Genomic DNA, 19,205 nt, shown 5'->3' on the forward strand with positions numbered 1-19,205 from the left:
TTTAGAGTTACAATTGTCTCTGTCCAGCCAGGCTGCTCTGGGTTGGCCTGAGAAGCATGCATTAACCGGCCTCTTAGCCTTACATCTGCATTTGCTGGTGTACAGGTGAAGCCCCCTACAACTGACCTTCATTAAGAAGGAAAGACCAGGTTTGCTGTTTTTTGCTGCTTGACCTATTAACAGTTAGTTCTTTGCTCTAGGGTTTCTATTCGTAATTCTTTCTTCTACCTTGAATTGCAATTTAATTTACAGATAATAAAGTTAGTTATAAAGTATTCAGCTTCTAGTTTTAATAATTAAAGAAATGTATACTGTATTTAAATGGGGCAGCAAGGTAACATAGTGGTCAGCACAATGCTTTACAGTACCAATGACCCAGGTTCAATTCCCACTGTTGCCTGCAAGGAGTTTGTAAATTCTTCCTGTGACCATATGGGTTTCCTCTGAGTTCTCTGGTTTCCTCCCACAGTCCAAAGACATACTGGTTGGTAGGTTACATGGTCATTGTAAATTGTCCCTTGATTAGGCTAGGATTAAATTGAGAGTTTGCTGGGCAGTGCGGAAGGGCCTATTCTGCACTGTATCTCAATAAAACAAAAAAAAATCCAGTATATTGTTTTAAAACATCTTTGAATTTTGATCTTTTCAGACTGTTGGTGGGGAGGTGAGTCCAAGGTCTTGGGATGAATGGGATCCATGGAGTTCGCAGGGGGTTGTGTTGTGTGTTTTGTATTTCAATAATATTTGAGTAATCTTGTTCATTTAAATAATTGCAGATTCTATATAAAAATACATTAATTGCCTATACATGTGCACCTTGCTTAAAGTGAAAGACGAAGTTACATCAGTATTTCGGACTCCCCACATTTTATTTGCGTTAATTTAATGTTTTCATGTTACAAAACATAACAGGTTGAATCTGATGTATTCCAAGGTTGGTAATGATCCAGCTAGCTCTTTCAGTTATTTGACACCCCTTGTTGCAATGAGAACAAGCGTGGAGCCATTGATTTTCATTCATAAAAATCTTAAGTCAATGCAATTGGTGCAGGAGAAATCTAGTAAATTGATGTAAGGCAGAAAGGTCAGTGAAGAATGAACAATGGGTGAAGTCCTTGGGTTTCAACCTCTCTGGAAGATGGAATTGAGATTGATTTGTTATTGTCACGTACTGAGATTCAGTGAAAAGAATCTTGCATACAGTTCAAGTCATTATACAGTGCATTGAGGTAGAAAGAGATAAAACAATGGAGGGTTGCTATAGAACAATAAAAACATTCAAGAGGGTGCAGAGGGGATTTACTAGGCTGCTGCTTGGATTGGACAGTGTGTCTTATGAGGGTAGGTTGAATGAGCTAGGGCTTTTCTCTTTGGAGCAGCGAAGGACGAGAGCTGTCTTGATAGAGGTGTACAAACTGATAAGAGGCAGAGATGGGTGTGGCATGGTAGCCTAATGGTCAGCGCACTGCTCTACAGTATTAGCAACCCGGGTTCTATTCCCACTGCGGCCTGTAAGGAGTTTGTATGTTCTCCCTGTGACCACGCGAGTTTCCTCTGGGTGCTCTGGATTCTTCTCACAGTCCAAAGACAACAGTTGGTAGGTTAATTGGTCATTGTAAATTGCTCCATGATTACGCTAAGATTAAATGGGGGATTGCTGTGTGGCACGGCTCAAAGCGTTGTATCTCACTGAATAAAATGGACTGCCAGAGACATTTTCCAAGGAAGGAAATGACTAATATGAAGGGCATAATTTAATGGTGTTTGGAGGAAAGTATTAGGGAAGATGTTGGAAGTAAGTTTTTTTTTACACAGAGAGTGGTGGGTGCATGTACCATGCTGCCAGGGTGGTGGTGATAGACACATTAATTAGACACATTTTAGAGACTCCGAGATACACAATGTTGTAACAGAATGCAAAATAAAGTGTAAGAGCTACAGAGAAAGTACAGTGCAGGGAAACAATAAGGTGCAAGATCATAATGAGGTAGATTGTGAGATCAAGAATCCATCTTATTGTACCATGGAACCATTCATAGTCTTATGATAGTAGGGTAGAATCTATCCTAGAGCCTGTTGATGGAAGTTTTCAGGCTTTTGTATCTTCTGCCTGCTGGAAGAGGGGAGAAAAGGGAATGCCTCGGGTGGGTGAGGTCTTTGGTAATGCTGGCTGCTTTACTGAGGAAACAGAGGAGGAAGAGATGATGTGGGTTTTGTCGAGAAGCCATGTTTGTTCCTCTGTAAGCATGTAGGAGAACCTTGGCTCCTCAAAATCAGACTCAGTAACAAAAACATTTGGACTTGAAGAAGGTGACCGTGAGACATAGGAGTGGAATGAGATGATTTGGCCCTTTGAGTCTGCTCCTCCATCCCATCATGGCTGATATATTATCCCTCTCAATCCCATTCCCCAGCCTTTTCCCATAACCTTTGATGCCCTTGCTAATCAAGAACCTATCAAACACATCTTAAATATACTCAAAGTTGGCTTTCACAGCCATCTGTGGCAATGAATTCCACAGATTCACCACTCTCTTGATAAATAAATTCATCCTCATCTCTGTTCTAAACGAACATCCTTGTATCCTGAGGCAGTGCCCTTTAGGGGGTAAGGGCTTGTAGTACGGAAAAAGCCCTTCAGCCCTCATATTTTCCCATTTCATTAAATGAATTCTGATCTTTTATTCAAGATCCAGTTTTTTTTCTACTAACTCCCATCTCCCTTGACTCTCTTGTGTAGAAAACCAGTAGCAACAGTTGGTATCAATAAAATGAATTCTTTGTAGTGTCATCAGATGAGATTGAACCTTGCAAGTACAGTAAATGAAGGGCAAGAATATTTAAACGGTTTGTCTTTCTCTATCTAACCTCTTTCAGCTTGTTGATAGCTATTACAAATTTCCAGTTTGTATTGTTTATTCCTGAGTTTATTGGTGATAGTAAATGTTGAAAATATTCTTTGTATCATCTGTTCTGTGCTGGGTCTGTAGCGTGCAATAAATAATTATGTAATTAACTTGGCATCACTATCTCTTGCAATTTGAACTGAATCTTTTTGAAAGGTGTCCTCCATTCTTCAATAAAAGTAATAATCTGTTTGTTAAATAACTACTGCATCAATTTTGCAGACTATATCCACACTCACTTTGCGTTTGGAGCTTTGATTTCCAACTGTACTAACCTGAGCAGCTAGAAAATTTTGCTTGGCAGTTATCTAATACTACATTCATTTGATATTGCTGTTTGTGTTTCCCAGAGAGACTCTTTCGGCCTATAAGTAGGTAGATTAAAAATATTTAAGTGCAGCAACCACAAATTATTAAAATTAATTGATAGGATACATAATAGTAGAGGCTCTTCGGTCCATAATGTTGTGCTGACCAATATAAACCCATTTCAGGATAAATCTAAACATTTCCTCCTACACAGCCCATAACCTTCCACTTCCCTTTCATCCCTGTGCCTTTTTGAGCCCTTTAAATGCCTCCAATGTATCAGTCTTGACCATCACCCCTAGTAGAGCATTCCAGACACCAACGACTCCGTATTTGTATTAAAAAGAACATGTCTGACCTCTCCCCTAAATCTTCCTTCACTCACCTTAATTGGATGTCCTCTGGTATTAGTCATGGTCATCCAGGGAAAAAGTTGTTGTCTGTCCTATCTATCTATGCCTCTCATAATCTAATACACCTCTGTCAAGTCACCCCTCACACCCTTGTAAACTACGACATTATCCACAATCCTCCAACCATTATGTCAGAAAAGCTGTAGCTTGCTCAACCTTTTCTTATAAGGCATGTTCTCTGAGCCAGGCAACATCCTGATAAATCGCCTCTGCACCCTTTCTAAAGCTAAGAAATCCTTTTTTTTAAAAAAGGCAACCAGAACCAAAAACAGCGCTCCAAGTATGGTCTAACGAGAGTTTTATAAGAGCCCTTTGAACTCAATCCCCTGGCTAGTTAAGGCAAATACACCATATGCCTTCTCATGCCACCTTATCAACTTGTGCAGCAACTTTGAGGAGGCTATGGATGTGAACCCCAATGTCCTTGTGATCCTCCACACTGTTAAGAATCGTGTCATTAACCCTGTACTCTGCCTTGAAGTTTGATCTTCAAAAGAAAAATCACTTCACACTTTTCTGGATTTAACTCTATATCTGTCACTTTTTCACCCAGTTCTGCATCCTGTCTATATCAAGTTATGAACTGCAAGAGCCTTCTCATCTGTTCCCAATGTACACTCCCAAGCTCCTGCCTAATACCATTGTAATAGCCCTCTCCCAATTAAATACTCTCCCATTCCATCTGCTTTTATCCCTGTTTGTGATGATGCTAAAAGTCAAGGAGTTGAGGTCACCATCTTTGAAATGCTCACCAACAATGTTCTCACTTTCTGTAGCTGTGATATTATCCCTGATTAGCAACTGGTACACCTCACACTTTTACCTTGTTCCCCATCTTTTACCTTGTTCCTTATCTCTTTTGAAACATCTAAATTCTGGAACATCATGCAGTAAATCCTACCATTGTGACAGCCAGTTCTCTTTATCTGAGACAGCAGTAAATTAGCAGTCATAGATGTAATTAAATCTGACCTTAATCCAACTTTTTTCAGATATTTTCTGTTAGACGAGAAACATAATGAAACTCTGGACATGTGTTTTAATCTTGAGGCCAAGCTGACTGAATTATATTTATTTATTGATTGATTGAAATACAGCAGACTGCCCAGCAACCCCTCAGCTTAATCATGGGGAAATTTACAATGACCAATTAATCTACCAACCAGTATGTCTTTGGTCTGTGAGAGGAAACGGGAGTATTCAGTGGAAATGCACACAGTCATGGGAAGAATGTATGAACTCCTCAGACTGTGGTAAAAGGAAGAGAATGTTCATGTCCTTCTGTCAGCTTTCCCTGTAAAACATTCATCAGTATAACTGAGAATATTGCTGGTTATTGCCCACATGGTGATGTTCCTTGCATTAATTTATGCTGAGCACACGAAGACGAAAGGATGGGCTATTCTCATAGGAGAGAATATTAATTTGAATCTCAGAACTACCTTCTGTTCTTTAAGAGTTTTGATTTTGTTGCTTTATCTGAATCTTAACCTCCATTTGACAAGGAGAATGGCATACTGGCAGAGCTGGCAGTGTTGCTGCCTCACAGCTCCCTCCGCCTGGGTTTAATCCTTTCTGGTACATACTGTCTGTACATTCTCCTTGTGGCTATGTGTGTTTCCTCCAGCGCTCCGGTTTTTTCCAGCATCCCAAAGACATGTAGATTGGCTGCTGTAAATTATCCCTTGTGTGTCCATTTGTGGTAAAATCTGCAGGGCAGTTGATGGGAGTGTGGGAAGAGATAAAAATGGGAACAGTGTGAATGTGTGCTAAATGGTCTGTGCAGACTTGACTGGCCGAGGAGCCTGCTACCATGCTATATAACTCAGTGTAATGAAAGGTTCAATTAATAGCATCACTCAGTATGTTCTGCAAATTTATCCATGGAAAATTAATTGGAAATCTTGAAAGGTAGAGGCTATAGCAGAAAAGAAAGGAAGTGTTGCTCGTACAGAAGGCATCTGATGACTTAATTAGATTTCTGAATTGAAATGAATTTGATTCTCTGGATGTGGTATGCATTATATTCATTACACAGATAAGCAGTAAAATTTTCAAGGTACAAGCATTGTCCATAGACAATTCAAGGATAAATAACAAAAGGGAAAGTAAAACAGCAGGCGTGGTGGCTATAGAGCAGGAGACATGCATAGAAAATGAAGTACAAGTCCAGAGAATGGGATGGATAAGTACTGAAATGGGCTGCAGGATGAAAGAGGAGGAAAAGAGTAACTGAATCATTTTCCTGTATATTAACAATCAGAATCAGCATGTTACAGGGCTTGACTACAGATGGCCAATACAATAGAGTCAGAAATCCTAGCTGGCTGTGCATTTGGATGTAATAGTAGAATAGTTGCCAGAGACCTGACTAATTGGTTTGAAGTTTAAATCCTAATAAATGTCGTCTTTAATACAAATAGATTAATAAATTTGGAATAAGGGTAGTGAAGTTATAAGGTCATTGGAAAAGTGCTGCTTTGTTCACTAATATCCTTCAGGGAGGGAAATATGGCATTCTTATCCTGTTAAACCCATAAATACCCCAAAATCTATCTTCTGAAATGGTCAATTTGGTTCATGGAGCAATTAGGGAAGGTCAATGAAGTGTTGCTCTTTGCCAGAGATACCCACATCCCATAGGAAGTGTTCATGTAACTTGTGTAGATCTCCATATAGCTACTGTTTATCAACTGGAGCTGGTGCGTGCTTCTGATGGGATCAAGCACATCTATTCATTATGATATGCTGGAGACCTTCGACGCCTTGAAGGTACTTTGATAGACACTCCAGCGTTTGCTATCATTAAAGGCAGTTCTGAAAGTTCTAAAGTTTTGAAAATACTTGGAAGTGTTTATAGAATGCTGATTGGCAATTGGTTCCCACAGAGGAAACTACCAAGAAAACTCCCCAGAGCTGTCAGTGATCCATTGTTCAGAAGAATAGAGAGAGTGGAATATCTAGATGATTGTCGAATTGTGTAGATTAAATAGATGTTTCATAGCAATGCTCTCTGTGTACTAGCAAATGCACACTGATTAATTAACTGCATTTATGGTGTGGAAAGTGTAAATTCATATTTTTGCAGAATTTTTAATTTTAACATTCTGTGGGAAGTTTCGAGTGTGAAGTATGGTCTGATGTGAAAGAATATTGCCGCTGATCGAGCTTGAGAGGAAATATAAGACATTTGATATGGTTGCTTGCTGGTTCTGAGAATGAAAATTTTGCATGGGAAGATTTACTTTTAAAGTCATGGAGAATATTAATGTTTATTAAATTTGATATTCAAAATTCATCAGCATGCTTGAACTTTTGACTCATGGGATGTGTGCCAGATGCTAGATTTTTTATTACATCAATAAATTATCTTCTAATTATGACTAACTCGTGTACAGTTACAGATGTTGGAAGGATTATGCCTTCTTGCCAAACTTGACACTTCTTTATGTGTACCTTGTCTACACATACTGCCAAAGAGGCAGGAATAAATAAGAAGCCTCTAAAACCTTTACTCTTTATCAGAGGTAAAAATTCCAGATAATAATTTGTCAGATCTGAAAGAAAAGAATTGTTTTTCCCAATGAAAAGGATGAGATGAATATCACGCATCAAGTTATGCCGGTTATCTCTGCTTTGGAGCAGGAGACAGAATAAGCCCCTTGGTTCCTTATCCATTCAAGCAATTCAGCACATCTGTTAGAAGCGCCATCAAGGTGAACTTTAAAGCACCTACATCAAGATAACAGACCAAGTCAAAACCACAGAGCATCACATTGTGAGGAAAGATTTATGCCATTCCAATGAGATCTGTCTGACTTTGAAGACTGAAAAGTGGTAGAAAAGAAAGGACAGGAAGTCCTAAGCACCCATGGCCTCACTCTCTCATCAGCCATTTTCTGTGGCTTGAGAATTCTATTCTTTAGTCAATGTACAAAAACTCTGTCTGATTAGTGGAGCATGCAATCCTCAGCCTACAGGGGATCATCAATTGCTTAGATCTTAAAGACTGCATTTGGTTAGTTCATTCAATATAACGTAATTGCCCACCAGATTGTCTTAATGGCCATTATATCCAAGGCTATTGCCCTTGAACTAAATTTTTGAAAATAGGTCTGGGATTTCCAGTATAGATTTGCTTTACAACTCATGTTCTCTGTATTATTTCTTTATTTGCACAATTTGTCATCTTATACACATTAATTGTTTGTCAGTCATTGTTTATGGTTTTGATAATTTCAGTTGTATTTCTTTATTTTCCTGTGTCTGTTTGCAAAAATAAAATCTCAAGGTAGTATATCATTTATTAGATTAAATTATGAAGACACGCAGTCCTCTTTTATTGTCATTTAGTAATGCATGCATTAAGAAATGATACAATATTTCCTTCGGTGTGATATCACAAAACACAGGACAGACCAAGACTGAAAAAAACTTAACAAAACCACATAATTATAACATATAGTTACAACAGTGCAACAATACCATAACTTGACGAAGAAGTCCATGAGCACAGTAAAAGTTCAAAGTCTCTCAAATGTCCCACATCTCACACAGACGGGAGAAGGAAGAAAAACTCTTCCTGCCATACCTGATCATGGTCTGACTCTGAGTCATCCGAAAACTTTGAGCTCTGATCAGCTCTCCAACACCAAGTACTGAGCACCATCTCTATCCGAACGATTCGACCTCCATCTCGGTCGCCAACAGCAGGCAAGGCCGGGGATTTTGAGGCCTTCCCTCCGATTCCCGACTGCGCTGTAACGACAGCAGCGAACGAGCATTTCAGAAATTTTTCCAGATGTTCCTTTGTGCTTTCACGTCTGTCTCCATCAAATCAGAATTGTCCACGGCCCCTATATAACGGATACGATATCACTTTTCACCGGAGGGCTGCGCACGCACAGGCGCACTGCTCTCTCTCTCCTCCCGCCGTATGCTAATATACAAGTACTTTGATAAGTATGTTGAACCTATTTTCACCACATACAATATTCCTTTTGGTTAATATTTTGTTACCTTTTTGGTTAACAATCTGTTGACTAAAAGTTCACAATAACAATTGATACTGAATGAGTTGCTATGAGCTGTAAAAGTTTTAAGGTTTTACAATCTTCTACAGATGGAAGTATTTCATAGTTACACTCCTGAAAAACTTGACTTGAATTTTAAGAACATGGTCGCAGTACCTGGCTCCACGGTTGGCTGCAGTAGTTTCTATCTACCTGCTTCATCCATTCCTATCTCATTACTTCACAGGTTTCAAAGGTACATTTAATGTCAGAGAAATGTATACAATATACATCCTGAAATAATTTTTCTTCACAACCATCCACGAAAATAGAGGAGTGCCCCCCAAAATGAATGACAGTTAAATGTAAGAACCCCAAAGTCCCCCCAGCTCCCCCCTCCCACACGTAAGCAGCAGCAAAGCAACAATCCCCCCTCCCCCACCAGCAAAAAAGCATTGGCACAGACACAGATTTGTACAACAAAGACTACTCGTTCACCTGGTATTCGACATACCACAGGCTCTCTCTCTCCTGAATAAGGGAGAAAGAGGTGTCTCTGTTTCACAGCGAGAGGGGAGACATAACAAACAACTCACTGATTTAGGATGTTAAAAGTCCGCTGTGTCGCTTTTTCCGAGCTCTGTGCCTAAAGACCTCGGGTCTCCTGGCACGCAGCCAGCTGGCTGCTTTCGATCTTCTGTCTCCCACCACACCCAGATTCCTGCAGAGACACTGACCTTCGGTCCGCCCGCCTCCAGAGCCACGAGATCCCAGAACTCTGAAAGCGAGCTGATCTCTTAGGCCGCCTCCTTGGCATATTGAATAACGGCCAGCCGTGAAACCCCGAGAGCGGGTTCCATTCCCGTAAAGAACCAAAGTCAGGGTGTAACTCCAGATCAGGGACTTCAAAAGAACCCTGAAGGGGAAAAATAGAGATATTAAGGATAGGAATAGAGCAGTTTCCAAAGAAGCAAGCAAAGAAATTGCTGTTAGGCACCATTGGCCTCTCCTAAGCTTTGAGTTTGACTTTACTCTCTATCTATTTGTGTACATTTCTTGATGAGGGGAGTTTGGAGCTGCTTTTTAGAACAATATGTCTGTGAACTATGAATGTTGAGTTCTGGATCCGCTTGAATACTTGATGGAATAAATATTCTACTGTCTTAAATAAAATGAAGATCACAAACAAGAGAAAATCTGCAGATGCTGCAAATCCAAGCAACACACACACAAGATGTAGAGGAAATTGGCAGGCCTGGCAGCATCTGTGGAAAAGAGTAAACAGTCAATGTTTCGGGCCGAGGACTTTCATTAGGACTGGAGAAAAAAGATGAGAAATCAGAGGAAGAAGGAGGAAGAGGTACAAGATAGCAGGTGAGAGATGAAACTGGGAGTGGTGAAGTAGAGAGCTGGGAAGTCAATTGGTGAAAGAGATAATGGGCTGTAGAAGGGGGTGGGATCTGATAGGAGAGGACTGAAGGCCATGGAAGAAGTGGAAGGGGGAGGAGCATCAGAGGGAGGTGATGGGTAGGTAAGGAAGTAGGGTGAGAGGGGGAAATGAGAATGGTGAAGGAGAGGGCAGGAGCCAGTTCCCAGAAATTCAAGAAATTAATGTTCATGCTATCAGGTTGGAGGCTGGATTATATATCAGAAGGAATATTAAGTGTTGCTCCTCTAACCTGAGTGTGGCCTCATCACGACGGGTGAGTAGGCCATAGACTGACATATTGGAATGGGAAGTAGATTTAAAATAGGTGGCCACCGGGAAATCCTGCTTTTTCTTGTTGATGGAGCATAGGTGCTCAGCGAAGCAGGAGGCCACACCAGAAGCTCTGGATACAGTAGGTAACCCCAAAAGCCTCACAGCTGAAGTGTGTCGCCTCACCTGGAAGGACTGGTGGAGGCCCTGAATGGTAGTGAGGGAGATGTAGGGGTAGGTGTAGTCCACTTGCAAGGATAAGTACCAGGAGGGAGATCAATAGGGAGGAATGAATGGGCAAGAGTATCGTGTAGGGAGTGATCCCTGCAAAAGTGCAGAGGAGGAGAGGGGAAGATGTGCTTAGGTTTGGGATCCCATTGGAGATGGTGGAAGTTACAGAGAATTATGAGCTGGACACAGAGGCTGCTGGGGTGATGGGTGAGGACAAGGGTAACCTTATCCCTGGTGGTGTGGTGGGAGGATGGGGTTAGGGCGGACATATGAGAAATAGAAGGGATACAGGTGAGGGCAGTGTTGATGGTGGAGGAAGGGAATCCCCTTTCTTAGAAGAAGGAGGACATCTCCTTAGTTCTGGACTGAAAAGCCTTGTGAGAAGGGGTTGGCAGTTTTACAAGTAATAGAGTGGGGAGAGGTACAGTCCAGGTAGCAGAGAGAATCAGTGGGTTTATAAAAGATATCAGGAGATAAGCTGTCTCCAGAGACAGAAAGAGAGATTGAGAAAGGGGAGAGAGGTGTTGGAAATGGTCCAGGTAAATTTGAGGGCATGGTGGAGGTTGGAGGCAAAGCTGATGACATCAGTGAGCTCCGCCTGGGTACAAGAAGCAGCACCAATGCAGTAATTGATGTAGCGTAGGAAAACTTTGGGAGAGATGCCAGTGTAGGCTTGGAACACAGAATGTTCCACGTAGCTGACAAACAGACAGGCGTAGCTGGGACCCATGGGAGTGACAATGGCTACACCTTTTGTTTGAACGAAGTGGGAGGAGCTGAAGGAGAAATTATTGAGAGTGAGGACCAGTTCTGCTAGATGGAGGAGAGTGGCAGTGGAGGAGATTTGGTTGGATTAGTGTCCAGAAAGAAATGGAGAGCTTTGAGGCTTTCCTGATGGGGGAAGGAGGTGTATAGAGACTGGACATCCATAGTGAAAATAAGACGCTCAGTCAGGGAACTTGAAACCATTGAAAAGATCAAGAGCGTGTGAAGTGTCACAAACGGAGGTAGGAAGGGGCTGAGATGAAGATCAGTTGGGTTTTATAAATGGCCACAGAACAACATTGAAGACACAGAAGGCTGCAGATGGTATCTGAAACAACATACAAATGCTGGAGGAACTCAATGGGTCATGCAGCATCTTTGGAGGGAAATGGACTGTTGATGTTTCTGTTCAGGTTCTCAACAGAATGATGGAGGAGGAGATAGCCAGCATAAAGAGGCAAGGGCAAGGGTAGGAACGAGAAGGCAAGAGTGCTCAGAATACATGTATGTCCCTTTACAGCAGAGATGAGGAGGAATTTCATTAGCCAGAGGGTGGAGCCATGTACTTGAAGACATGAGAGATTCTGGGAATCTTGAGTAACACACACAAAATACTGGAATAACTGACCAACTGAGTCCAGCAGCTAAAATGAACCAAACAGCAGTAGTTGATTCAGTGGGTTTATTCCACCCTATGGATGCTGTCTGATCCGTTGAGTTCATCTGTCATTCTGTGTGTGTTCTTGAAAACTCTTGGCTTTTCAGGCAACAGCTTTGTAGCTGGAAATGGGATTTGAGCTAGATCTTTTTTGACCAATACAGACAAAGCAGGCCAAATGGCGTGCTTTAGTATGCTGTATTTTCTATAACTTAGTGACCTAACCAATTAAATTCATTTTGATGTTTACAGGATAGTACAGAGGGCAGAACCTTAGACTACAAGAACATCCCTTTAGAACAGAGATGAGAAAGAATTTCCTTAGCTAGAGTGTGGTGAATCTGCGGAACTCATTGCCACAGGCAGCTGTGGAGGCCAAGCCATTGACTGTACTTAAAGTGGAGCTTGATAGGTTTTTGATTAGGCAGGATGCCAAAACTTATGGGAGGAAGGCAGGGCAATAGGATTAAGATGGATAATAAATTAGTAATGTTGGAATAGCGGAGCAGACTTGATGGCTGAATATCCGAATTCTGCCCCTCTGTCTTCTGGCCTTAAGAACAAGTAAACGATAGGTGGATCCAGGTGATAGGTGGATGGATGAGGGAAACGTGGAGATAGCAAAAAAGGTTAGAAGGTGAGTGGTGGTGGTAAGTAAATTGGTAACTGGAAATTGCCCTGTGATTAAGCTACGATTAAATCGGGGGTGGGGGGGAGGGGAGTGGGGTTGTTGCTGGGCAACACGGCTTGAGGGGCCAGAAGGGTCTCTTCCATGTTGTACCTCAATAAAATAAAAATCAAGATTGAGTTAAATCTTGCTGAGTATGTCTACAGGAAAAAGGATCTCAGGGTTGTATGTGATGATTATAAATTTCACTTTGAATGTTGAACTTTGAAATCTTAGTTTTGAGCCATCCCAGATCATAATAGAGGAAGATCTGCATAGAGTGAATTTTAATGTACTGTAGACATCGGGAATGTGCTGGTCTGTTTCTGAATTATTTTAATCCATGTGGTAAGGAGATAATTTATACAGTAGAATGAAATTCATCTTCAGGTGGATGATGGTTGGTATAATAACCCTTGTTTGTTTGCTTCTACAATTCAAGTAAATCACCTTCACGGTAGAGAGTGCTTATTGTCACCAATCTAAAGATGAATTTATCATCTTGCAGTTTATTCTTCTCTATTCTTCTGCATTCAACAAAACTGGAATAAATTCTGAAATATGTTTATGTTCTGTGTCACCATTCTCTAAGTTATTTTGTATCATTGGCAGGAGTCGTTATCCTTGAGTAGATAATGATAGACATCTTCCTTGAAATGGAGCAGCAATTCATATTATTCTGATAGTTCGGTACTGGAGGATTTTGATCAAAAGATAGCAAAGTAATAATGGCATATGGGAGCACTATATGCTCTGAGGAAGAATTTAGAGGTGATGGTGTTTTTCATGGATTTACTTTTCCCTTGTGGATGGAGATTGTACAATTTGACTGTTCCTTCAGCTAGAAATCCCCTATTGTGGGATGGAGATAATAGGTGTTATTCTATCGACGGGATGACAATCATGCAGGCTGCCTTGCCATCAATGGTGGCCTGAGATCTTTCATGTCTATTTCTCTAAGCCAGTCAATAAATTATATCTTGTTATCCCAGTATGTGTCTGATAAAAGCTTTGAAATTTTAATAGGTGTGACCCTCAGGCTCGGCCAGCACGTGTTCGTCTGGGGGAAGACAACCTCTGGCCCCGCCAAACTGAGAAATCTCGTTTGTGTGGATGCTGCGTGATGTGTTGTCTGGTTACAAATCCGCATTGCAAAATGTCCAACAGTACACCATATGCAAATAAATGATTGAACTTTATAAATCTTAATCTGGATATAGGGTTAGTAAAGAAAATAAAAAGTGAAAGGGCCCATTTTATGGAAAAAGTCAAAAATTCACATTGGAGCTCGCTGCTATGGCTATGCATCAACCATCGACCTCGTCTGAGTGTCACCGAACTTCGGTCCCTCGCTTCCAGTCCACTCTGTCTGGTGGTCTACCAGCTCTCTCCACACACGTCTTCCTCCTTCTTCTCTCGCTGACAAAAGACCGCGAAAATCTCTCTTCCAGACTCACAACAATGAACAACATTTTTTCCATGGGATAACATACATGCCAAAGCCCTGTTATCTCTAGTCGTAACCCAAACATTGCTGCTACAGATATACCATTACATTAGCAGTGAAACATTGCGGAGGGGCCATTACATTAACAGTGAAACCTTACAGTGTGTTACATAGGTAAAAATCTTCTGTAGAAGAAACTGTCTCTTTGTGTTTAGTCATTGGTCCCAGGGCATAGATAATAAGAGTTGGGAAACAATAATGAAAATATGTATCAAAAGGGTTTTTTTAAAATTGGCAACCTATGAACTCACTTTCAAGAAAGAACTCGACAGTTCACGTTTTCAATATTGTCTGTCTGCCTATCAACCTATCTCTCTTTGTGTGTAGCTTTTCATGATAATAGGTTTATTTTGAACTTTGATTTGCCAATGACAATTATCATGAACAGCTGCATTTGGACCTTGGATTGAGGGAAGGGTAAAGCAGTTGGATTGAGGATGCTCCTGCAGAGATGTCCTGAAGTAGAGATTATTGACTTCCAACAGACAGCAACGGCTGCCATCTTCACAAGACTTCCAGTACCTGGAGATTCCCTTCTGATTCCCACTAATTTCAGTTTGATGCATTTTCTGTGTGCTCTATTAATTGCTACTTTGGTGTCAAAGGCAAGGGCAGTAATTTTCACACCTCTGGACTTCATATCATGCATATGGCTGAATCAAGGTTGTCACAAAAATCTGGAATTCAGTGGCCTTGGAAGAATGCAAACCATTTATTAGTGAGTCTGCTGTTGGGACTTGGGAATTGGAGTTAGTTTATTACTGTCATATGCACTGAGGTACAGTGAAAGGCTGGTCTTGCAGACTGTTCATACTGATCAATTTATTACTGAGTGCATTGATATAGTGTATGGTAAAACAGTAATGGATTGTAGCAAAAGGTAAGTCAGTAACATGTTGCAGAATAAAGTGCAACAGCTACAGAGAAAGTGCAGTGCAGACAGACAATAAGGTGTAAAATCATAATGAGGCAATTATGAGGTCAAGAGTCCATCCTAATGTACTAGCGAGCAAATCAATAGCCTTGTAACAGCAGAGGAGAAGCTGTTCTTGAGCCTGGTGGTATGTGCTTTCAGGCTTTTGTATCTTCTGCCCATTGGGAGAGGAGAAGAAAGAAAACCTGGGGATGAGATCTTTGATTAAGCTTGCTGCTTTACTGATGCATTGAGAACTAGGGGAGGCTAGTTTCCATGATGTGCTGAGTTGTGTCCAGAACACTCTGTAGTTTCTTGTGAACATTGGTAAAGCAATTGTCATACTGAGCTGTGGTGCCTCTAGATAGGATCCTTTTGCCGGTGCATCAATAAAACCAATGAGGGTCGATGGGGATGTGTCAAATATCTTTAGCCTCCTGAGGGAGTAGAGGTGTTGGTGAGTTTTCTTGGCTGTCTCATCTTCATAGTTAAATCAGGAAAGATTATTGGTGATGTCCACTCCGTGGAACTTGAAGACCTCAACCTCAATCACTCATCCAAATCCCAGCCATTGCCAAGCAGCTGATCCTCGACTGGGGGATTTGAGGGCTCTAGGGAACTGGCATAGAAGAGAGGCTGAAATCTGGGGCAGAGTCACTATCAACACATTGAATACGAGGCTTCAGGTGCTGTGTTTTGCACTTCTATTTTCTTCTGTTTTGATGAGACAGCAAAGTAGGTATTTATTGATTGATTCCCAGAAAGTGAATAAATCATGTTGACTGCAGGTTGATAATACCTTTCTCCTCATGTAAAATATCCCCTTGTTCATTAGGCTAAGAGAGAAATGGTTATCCGAGTATTGCTTCATGTAGAATTGATGCATACTGGTGAATGCTGTAGCTGGTTACTGCCAGGTCTGCTTTGGAGATAACATGAAAAACCTAATTAAGAGCAGCTTTTTAGACAAGTGTCAGACTTCCTACAGAAAACACTTTCAGAGTCATCACAAACGTGAATGCAGCACTAGGTAGATAAATGTATTATTATTTTATTACAACATAGCAATTTTGTTTTGAAAAATTAACGCAATAAAAACCCTCACTTATTTTCCAAATTAATTCTGAATGGTTTCACTCACCAGCAGTTGTTAATCAGTTACTTTTACAATCCTTCTCAATTTATTGTTTTTTGTACATTCAATTAAATAGTAACCTAATTTCTCATAGTTTAAACATTGTTGGGACTTGTCAGTGTTCGTTAATTGACAGTGATTGAATTAACATGACAAAAGCGTGGCACAAAATTTCAGCATGAATCATGTTATACTGTTATGAGGCAGATAAAGTGCAAGATTTTTTTTCTTTATATGTAAATGAACTCCAGTCAGAATTGTTCACGAATCATCTAAAATCTGCCGGGTAGTTCCTATGTTCTGCAGCTACTCAAGTGGTCTCTCTGGGAAAGCCTACATAAACAAATAAGACTAATTGTGTGTGTTTACAAATTCATATCTATTGTGGAATTGTGAGTTACAGTTGGCATTACATTTGCTGTAACATACTGAGTTCTAAATGGGCATCTCTGTATAAATTGTACAGTTTGTGTGTTTGCTATATTATTGCTTTGACTATAGGCTGCATCAGTAGTCACTTTTAGTGAGAGCCAAGTTGTAAAATTCCCAATACTGCATTTCACAGGAACACATGACTCAGTAGATATATTATTTTCAGTTTGCGCTTCACATTATCTTTGCCCTACTTTTCCCTTTTAAATTATTGAGTTTGCTTTCATTTTTGACTGTAAATTTTAAATTATTTCCTGCGTTCTCTGTGTAAAAGTTTAATCGTTTCTTTTTCTTGCATAGCTTTTAGGTTTAGCTTTTCTTCTCTGTCTGACTTCAATTTTCTCTCCAGTGAGCTTTGCCATGTGGTGAGATACTGGTCCAGTTAGCATCACTGCTGGCAAAGCTGATCTTATCATCACTGTTCTCGGAGCAAGGCTGCAGAGTTCAAACACAAAAGAATACATTTGGACAATAATCCGGAGGAAATGAGTTTGCAATAAAGTAAGAGCATGACAGAATGTCAAGCAAAATACACAATGATTGCAAAAAAATGAAGGAAATGGGCCTGAGATCTTCTGACTGGAATAGGAGATAGTGAAGAAAGACAGGAAGGCATTTCCAGTTAATACAGGGACAGGTATATAATGCATAATTAATTTATTGCTCCATTAATACAGGGCAAATAATGATTCAGTGACACAAGTTCAAATCCCATCGTCGGATATTTAAATTATTAGTTGCATACATTTGGAAATTATAGGCTTGAATCAGTATACAGTAGGTGACCATAAAACAAAAACATTGTTATTAAGCATGCCCTTACAAATGCCCTTTCCTGAAAGTGCTCTGCTGGTTAGTAGGTTAACTGGTTATTGTAAATTGTCCTGTGATTAGGCTAGTGATAAATTGGTGGATTGTTGGGCTGTGTGGCTCATTGGGTCAGAAAGGCCTGTTCTGTGCTGTATCTCTAAATAAATAATAAATAACTTGAAGAAAACCAGATCCACAGCAATACAGTAATGGTTAATTACCTCATGAAATAATCAAGAAAGTTAATCAGTCATAGTTCACCATCTATACCAAAGGCACGACTGATTGTGTCAGTGGGACAATGTTTCATAGGTGGCAATAAGTATTCTTATGCAAATGTAGTTAGCAGCTTGAGGACAAATATGACACAGAGGTTGCAGGCAATCTGGTTTTGTCTCGGAGATCGATGCAGTCAGTGATGATGGATTGAATTTTTTAAGAAGGGCTGAAGACAATGGCTGTGGATTGGAGATGGTAAAGATTAATACCCATCAAATAATGGGAATTCATTAACTTTACCATATTTGGCTAGAGCAGATGAAGGCATCTAGTTTACTAGTTAAGTATAGTACTAATTACACTAGACTTCACTTTCATGCTGGAAGTACATGTTCATCATATTTTCAGTTCTTCTGTGACATGACGATTTAGGCCAAAGTCAGCATGCTTTTCTTAAGGGTAATCTTGCCTGACAAGTTATTAGGTATATTCAAAGTGGAGGTTAATAGGTGCTTGATTAGTAAGGATGGAAAAGGTTATGGGGAGAAGGCAAAAGAGTGGGGTTAAAAGGGATGATTGAATGGGGGAAGCTGTCTCAATAGGTTGATTGGCCTAATTATGGTCCTTTTAAATATACAGTATTTCTGTTTTTGCACATTTAAAAAATTATTCAATATACATAATTGATTTATTTGTTTGTTTATTATGTTTTATTTTATTTATTTTTCTCTCTGCTGGATTATGTATTGCATTGAACTGCTGCTGCTAAGTTAACAAATTTCACGTCACTTGCCGGTGATAATAAACCTGATTCTGATTCCGGTCTTCATTTGCAGCCTGATTCGAATAACTTGATTCTGTTTATTCCCGTTGTTAGAGTTCTTTTAAACTTGAGAATACACAAGTTGGGTCCCTTTCCAAACCAACAAAAGTAAAACTGAAGTTTTATTGGGGAATTCAATATGTACTTCTGTTGTATATTTTAAAAAATGATACTAAGTTTTAATGAGGTATCTTTTCTGCTTCTTAAGGATAACATGGCGGCTGAGCTATAAGATGACACTCGGTCTGGTTGAAAGGACTTGCAGATTGGTTGAGTGGTTTTATTTGCTGTAGGGAAAGAAAGGTCAGAGGAGTTGCCTGAAGTTAGTTTCAGAACAAGCATGCCAATGCTGTTTTCGTGAGAAACTAGTAACATTTACAAGTAGAAGAAAGTGAGCCTAGTATTATGTATAAATGATAGCGCAGTGGTTAGTGCTCCGCTATTAAAGCTGAGGGTGTTCCGGAGTTCAGAGTTCAGAGTTCAATTCTGGCATCATTCTGTAAAGAGTCTCTGAGTCTCGAAATATAACGGCTCTGGTTTCCTCCCTCAGTCCAAAGACGTACCGAGCAGATAAGTTATCCTATGATTAGGTTAGGGTAAAATTGGGGTTGCTAGGGTGGCATGGTTCAAAGAACTGGAAGGGCCTACTTGTCGCTGTATCACTAAGTAAATAAACATTATTAATATTAAAGCATCACAGATATAA

General features: G+C 40.2%; 1 protein-coding gene across 8 annotated transcripts in view; it reads left to right on the forward strand.

Annotated features, from left to right (window-relative positions):
- LOC134353612 (protein kinase C-binding protein NELL1-like) overlaps window positions 1-19,205 on the forward strand; it is a 1,036,586-nt gene that overhangs the window by 9,195 nt on the left and 1,008,186 nt on the right. The window lies entirely within an intron of this gene.

Source organism: Mobula hypostoma, chromosome 11 (genome assembly GCF_963921235.1).
Source record: "Mobula hypostoma chromosome 11, sMobHyp1.1, whole genome shotgun sequence".
In the NCBI taxonomy this organism is placed as follows: Eukaryota; Metazoa; Chordata; class Chondrichthyes; order Myliobatiformes; family Myliobatidae; genus Mobula; species Mobula hypostoma.